Source organism: Oryzias latipes, chromosome 13 (assembly GCF_053564925.1).
Source record: "Oryzias latipes strain Hd-rR chromosome 13, Olatipes_Hd-rR_3.1".
Classification (NCBI taxonomy): Eukaryota; Metazoa; Chordata; class Actinopteri; order Beloniformes; family Adrianichthyidae; genus Oryzias; species Oryzias latipes.
In genome coordinates this window covers 22,452,667-22,460,000 of record NC_136249.1, presented here as the reverse complement: position 1 = coordinate 22,460,000, position 7,334 = coordinate 22,452,667, and the positions used below count along the sequence as shown (strand labels likewise).

Here is a 7,334-nt window from a genome sequence, read left to right as displayed (position 1 = left end):
ATGCCAATAAAAAAGCAAAGACAGTCAAGGTAAAGCAGAGTCTTATCTAAAGAAGAAGCTGCAGCTCTGCAGCAGGTAACCCCATCTTTACTGCCAGCACTTAGGCACACAGCAGCCAGCAATTTACACGAATATATGCAAAGCTGCGGAGTGAAACAGAGTTCCTACAGCTCTGCAGACCACAGAGAAAAACAAGGCCATGACATTCAACGGGGAGATTACCAGAGCTCATGAACAGGAAGTGAACCACCACAGTCCACACCGACGCAGGAAACTGATCACCATGTTGCAGCACAGGATGTAAAAGATGTCTCGATTTTTGTGTCTGTTGACCCACCGGACAGGTGGAGACGGGTCGTAGAGTTTTAGTCGAATTATAGCGATTTAAACAAAAGGCAGCTGTGGCAATAGAAACAACGCTGATCTACTCAGCACAGACGAATGGAGAGAGGCCATATTGATTCTGTTTTCTCTTGAGAACTTTTAAAGACTAAAGGGGTTTGAACGGACAATCCGAACACTGCCTGCCTGCAGTTCCTCACACCCCTCTTTTACAAAGGACGCTCGCTCGTCTCGTTAACTGTCACTCACTGTTTACAGGACGAGGATGGTTGCGCTCCTGACTTTGTGACAGTAGATGATTTCCTGTTTTTTTTTTTTGTTTTTTATTTCTAAATGTGAATGCAAAGACTTTAAGTCTTGTCTACCACTGTTTTTGTATCAGTTTCTATGCATAAAAAGCATCAATTTTACCTTCATGTGAAATGGGTTTGTACTATTTTTTTTTATTGTGATGGTAATTTCTTTCATTGTTTACATTTGTAAATGGCCAGACTGCTCAAAGCTCTTGCATGTGTTTTTTGCTGTCCTGTGGATTTCTTAAGTCTTTGTTTGAATTCTTCCTAACTTATGGATGCCGCATGTCGAGGGGGCAAATAAGGAAAAAAAAAGTCAGTTTCACTGCTGAACGACAGACATGTTTTTACTGGACTTTTTGTGGGAGCAAGCACTCGGATGAGTGAGATGTTCATAAAGTTTTTCTGTACAAACTGGGCTTGGGGCATTTCTGCTGACCCCTCTGTCTCGTGTGCGACCCAGCAGGTCATGGATGTGCGTGTGGGGCTGCTGCTGGGTCATCATTTTTGACTCTGGGGGAATTTATTAGCACAATTTATGTTTGAGAAAGTTGACAAAAGTCTGTACATCTTTCTCATGACTACTGTAACGACTTCCAAATTGAATCTCTACAGCATTTACGTGAAAAAATAATTATTTTTGTTTGCTGCTTCAAAACCTGTTGTGAACAAATGCAGTGTAACTGTTCAGGGATGAAATTTTGTACATAGATTCTTGATGTTATCTTTGTTGTTGTTTATAATGATCAGCTTGTCCCTGTTACATGCTCTTTGCTTTTCCACTATTGCTGTTTTCTTTATCACTCCTCACTGGCTATTGTGAAACTATGCCTTTGATGTCTTTGTAAACCTGACACCGTTTTGTAATTAACCTTGTCACAAGGTGCCTCAATAAAGAAATGAGGTAAAATATACCACATTTGTGACAGTGAGTGTGTTATTCTTATTTTTTGTCGGCTGTGGTGCAGAGGTAGGGCGGTTGACCTCTGATCGGACAGTTGCGAATCCGGTTCCCGCCTTACCCGCCCATGTGTCAAAGTGTCCTTGGGAAAGACACTGAACCCCAGATTGCTCCTGGTGGTTAGCGCCAGTGTTTAACAGCGGTGTGGGTGCATGCTGGGACTGTAACTGTAAAGCTCCTTGGGTCTTCGAGAAAGGTAAAGCACTATATAAGTATAGTTTTGCTGTATTATTATTATAATTCTTTTCTTCAGGACGAAAGCTTTTGAAACTATTTTTAACTGTCCTTTCTCACCAGGATGTTGTCTTAGTCAGCCTAGGTCGCTCCTCCAAGGAGGCAGCCAGAGCTGACTTATTAATTTTTAATGTGCGTGTTTGGATAAGGGACCCTCGATCCTTGTTTACATCCTTATGAAGTTGCTGGCTCAGTCTGGGAGCACTGTAATGTTATTCAGGGTGGTGGTGGGGAGTGTTGTAAGAGTATGTGCTTTATTGTAAATGTATGTAGGAACGAATTTGTGACGGCGTGATGGATATGTGGAGCGAGTCGGTGGAGGTGGACAGAGCTGACAGCTGTTTCTTGGGGTGTGAGAATGGAGGGGGACACCTCGCTTTGGTCATTGTTTGGGGGCATGTTGGGAGGCCGATTAGGGTGGGAGAGGAGTATCAAAGAGTTAGAATAATTGCTGACTCCATTTTAAGTGCATTAAAAAAAAACCTCTGCTCCAGCATCTCTGGCCCCACCTTCTTCTAATGAAAATGAAGTTCTATGATCCCTCTAGCTCATTAACAGCAGGGCTTTTAATGAGCCTTCAACAGGGTGGGGGCTGGATAGATGAAGAGAAGGGTTAGTTTGTGCGTGTGTGTGTGTGTGTGTGTGGGGGGGGGGGCTTGCACCAGATGCACATACGCCCACTTTTACCAGTTAGCATTATGTTGCTGAGTGGAAGGAGGAAGTGAGGACAGAAGCCCCTCCGACCCAGGCGAGTCACCTCCTCTCCACAGAGACGGGGCAACAACAAGGAGGCAGGTCCTCCTTCTCTCCCCCTGATGTGTGTCAGGCGCCGCAGAAAGCGCCATTTGGTTCTCGTGAGGACCCAATTATGAAAGGTAAGGTGATACAGAGCAGAAGACACTGGCCCCTAAAGCAAGTGGATACCTTTTTCCTTGTGTGCCTTTTGTCCTCCTGCCCTGCAGTGAGCTGTCGTCAGACCTGCACAGGTCAGTGTCGGCACCCAAAGCAAGCAATCACAAAGTAGAGGGTTTATCACGTCGGCCCATAAATGCTCTGGTGTTTTCTGACCAGGGACTGCCCTGGGGAGGAGAAAAACATAGACTTTGAGACCTAATACTCTTGACTCAAGGAGTGCTTGAGCAAAAAGGGAGAGGTCACTCACTGCAGGACAGACGCACACCATAACTGTCAACATTAAATACACATGAGCAAAAAGAATCTGTACTTACTGTGAATCAATTTGAATTCCATGCTATGCCATTAATACCAACTGATATGGTTCTTCCAAGACTTTGTTTTGGAGTCAAAAGCATCAAGCCAGTTCCTCTGGAGGTGAAGCCTGAGGGAATCGGCTCAGTTGCTTGAATGTCAAAAGCGTTTCTTCAATAGAAAACTGGATCATACAGCATTAATGGTAGGAAACTGTTGACACAAAAATGCCAATTTGTCTTCAGTCGTGTAATCAGAGCCGCATGCTCTTATGGTTGCCCCATTTACACAGACAATAAAACCATTAAACTTGCAAAACTGCTGCAGCGGTTGCATAAACTGCAGATGGAACATTAACTTGTACAGTAATTAAAGGTTGGAGCTTTCTGCAAGCAGCCTTTGACCACTTTTCATTGTTACAGTCTATTATTGGCTTTATTATCTTGTACCGCTTAAAATTACCATTCCTCAATGTTTTCAGTTTTTGTTTAGATCTCTTTTTTTTCCATCCATACAAGAAATGCGCTTGCGTGGATAAAATACACATTAAAGCTTCAATACGATGAACAAAGAACAAAAAATGTACACAGTTCACACAGCATGCCCCCCAAAAAAGTCTACTTCCACTGAAGTTGCACTCCCCTTTATAGATAACTGTTATTTTTTTAATCAGACATTACGAATATGTTATAATATATTTATTTTTGTGACTGAAAATTTTAGCTCCTGTTTGGGAATTTCACTCCAAGCAAGGAAATAACAGAGAGAAGCTCAGTTCTAATATCGCAACTCTTAAGAAATACACATTTAAAGTTGCACAAAAGTGAAACCTCTCATACCAGGTGTGTAAGTTCATAGTGCATAACAAAACATAAAGGTAATGAATCACGGTAGTGTATTAGTTATGCTTTAACAAAATAGTGTAAGGCATTAATAAGGAACTTTAAGGTCACATTTTTCTTATTATGTGTCCAGTAACTAAACTTGTGGTCGGTCACTTTAAGCCTTTTGTAGAGTTTCTATAAACCTAAACTAGTGAGATAACATTTCTGCCTTTTTAGGCCCAAAATTTTGATTTTCTTTGATTTTATTCTATATGAGTGTGTTTAGTTCTGTTTTTTCATGTTGTTTCCTAGGTGCAGTCATTTTAACCTGCTTTTTCAGGAGATATTTTAGTTTTTAGTTTATCTGGGGCAAACAGGCCTCGGAATGTCTGAACCTCTTTTTGCATATTTTGATTCATATTTTTAATTTTTTACAGACTTAACTGCCTAAAGCTGAGAGTTGCTCCTCTAACTGTTCTGTCGGTGCTTTTACCAAAGGTAAACAATATTATTAGTAGCATTTACTATGACACCATACGTCCCTCATATAAATGAAAAATACTTTGCAGTACTTCAAATTTTATGTTTTACTGCATCACTTCAAAGTAATGCAGAACTTGTGTAACACAGTACAATTTTGAGAGAGTAATATTGAAAACTTATGAATACGTTTGTACAGCAACAAGAAATCTGTAATGTATTGTAATTGAATGGGTTAGTTCAAAAGGGGCCCAAGTCCATATTTTTTTCAAAATAGAGATATTATATGTTCTATGGTCTTCAAGGGAAAAGCTATCTGATTATGTGCAAAAAAGTCTCAAGTCTGTTGTAACGTATTGACTATGCTTGACATTTTCAATGCATTAACCCTTGTGCTATCTTAGATGACCCCACCCTTACTTTGACATGTTCTCCCTACCATGACAAAGGTGGATAAAGGTGTAAAGATTTCATGTAATCCATGGACACCAGTGAAGATCACAAATCATTGAAGAAAAAAGGTTCAGAGCACTGTCTACTGGGTCTAGATGACCCAACTCCCAACGTTAGAGTGCCTAGGATAGCACAAAGGTTATGTGCAAAATTCCTGGACTTGAGCCTCTCTTGCATGGGTTTTGTTTTTTCCCATATATGGCAGCACTATTTATCCAATATGGCAGAGCCCTGTTTAATTCAAGAAAGGTCCAAGTCCAGAAACTTTAGTTTGCTGCTCCTCTGAAATGATAAAAGTGAGGTGTTTCAGATTATATATTGTAAGCTATGAACTGGTGCTAAATCTGGGTAAAGTATTAATCATTTGGTGTAGCCTCCCTTTAAGCTATGCAATTAAAATAATTTCCTGGAAAAACAAACGTCTTGGACTTGGGCCCCTTTTGAACTAACCCATTCAATTGTGAAGTAACTTACAAAAAACTGTTGATTAGTATTCCTATTTTATCCATTTTTTACCCATTTTTTTGTCTCAAAAAAAAACTATTTATATTAATGTTTCACCTAATGATGAGTTCTTTTTGAATGATGTTGTTCAGTGTTAAACCAAAAATCTTTATTGGAAAGAAAGAATGACCAATACTTTAGTTATGTTCTATTTTTTTCTGTTTAGTAGAAAAGATTATGTTTATTCTGCTATGGAACCATCCCGGATAAATGAGAGTCTTCACAGACATGTCATTTAAAAAAAACAAACATCAAAATTCATTGCTGCATTTTGTAAATTGACTATGTCTCTCTATGAGCTGCCTTTTATGTAGGCTTTCTGACAGGACAGGAACTCCATTCAGCGAAGTGTCAAGTGAAACACGGCCAGACGACTGTTAAACTGGATCCTCTTGCACAGGAGTCAGAACGTTGACACCACAAACCACCCCTGCTGCTTCAGATTGAGCACCAAGAGTGTCTAAAGTGTAACTCATCTTGTGGTGAGACCCGAAGTCTCCTCTTCGTCTGAGATTTATGTCTCATGGTAACTTGTAAAGAAACACGTTTCAAGAAGAAAGCAGTCTCTTTCGGAGAAAATCTTAAAACCTGGTACAGTTGTTGGTACATCGGCTGAGCTGTAAACCGTAAACCACAGATGTATGACACACTGTGACCTGCCAATCTTTCTCAGGAAAGCAGTTAAACATTCTAAACAATGTATTGAAAATATGGAGCATCATTTCTGTCCTTTTTCAAAATTATTCCCACTTTGTTCTTCTTCAAAGCTTTCCTGGCAGGACTGGATTCAAACGTTTTAATTACTCCTGTGGCTTGTAAACCAAGTTTAGAATTACTAAATATTATTACATTTTTTAAGATTATTTGGAATTTAATAAAGAGAGCAAAAAGTAAGGAAACAAATAGAGAACCTTTTCTGCAGAGTGGCAGGAGTTCATTAATAATTTGCCTATGAGTTGTGAATGGGACTGTTTTGGGTAGAAAGTAAGGCTCCGTTGATATCCCATCATCCCTTTGTTTGCACTCTCTCCCGCTAGCTTACAGCCCTTCACAACCCCAACCTAACATTAACGGTGTAACACAAAAGGTGAGTGAATCTTGGAGCTCTCCAGCCATACAGTTTTGAACCAGATCCCAGCTAAGACGGACATAGATCTATTGCAGGGAGACTTTGGCCAGCCATTTTGCTTGCTGCTTTACAAAAGAGAGCTTTTTGAAACATACTTTTTGCATTTGTTTCTGATTCATCCCAATTTGAATAAAGAAATACTCAGAAATGCAGTTTTAATCTTAAACTTCTTTAAATATGTCCTTCATCGAGAACATGTTAAAAGAACTAAAAACACATTTTCATTGGAGTGGGTCTTTAAAGTGATGGGTTTTGTAGGTGTTAAGCGCTCTTCTCTCAAAGTAGAGCAACAACCACAAATTCAGATTAAATTTAAGGTGATTAGAATTCAGCAACAAAGGGACTATATGAGCTGCAGTTTGCTTTTAGGCCAGGCCTGTGGCCATGAAAGCTTTCACTTATGTATGAGAGGATTGTGCTTTATCATGTAAAAAGCCAATTAACTGTGAGTTTTTAATTACATTTCTCATGGAATACTGTTTGAATCCTCCAATAGTGTTTGCAGAGCCAGTGGCTCTGTTGTCTTCTTCCGTGGAGCCGCCGTAGAAGATGCTGGGAATGAGCCATCAGCAGGTTCACAGGTTGAAGCGAGTCGAGGATCACAAGAAAGATGCGAGTCTGAGTGCTCGGACAAACCGCAGGACTCCCTCTCTGCTCTTTATCTTTGCACGGTTCCCACAATCCCCACCTTCTTTCAGTTGCCCACCCCCCACCCCACCCCTCCCACAGTGACCGCAGAGTGAAACCTGAACCCTGGAATTACACCCGCTTCATCTCTCCCACCTCCTCCGCTCCTCACCCGGCTGCCCCTCCCCTCCTCTGACAGTGTGGCTGCGTCCCACACATCCACCCAGCCTCATTCATGCCTTAAATAATAAGAGGAAGGCGAGGATGAGCCCAGAGGT

At 40.7% G+C, this 7,334-nt stretch overlaps 1 protein-coding gene across 1 annotated transcript in view; it reads left to right on the top strand.

Moving 5' to 3' along the window:
• The window catches only part of znf296 (zinc finger protein 296), a 10,212-nt gene extending 8,663 nt beyond the window's left edge, over window positions 1–1,549 (top strand). Inside the window, exon 3 of the mRNA XM_023961863.2 lies at window positions 1–1,549. This exon is cut by the window's left edge and continues 1,797 nt beyond it. The gene's annotated coding sequence lies outside the window, so the exon portion shown is untranslated.
• Window positions 1,550–7,334: the final 5,785 nt, after the last annotated feature.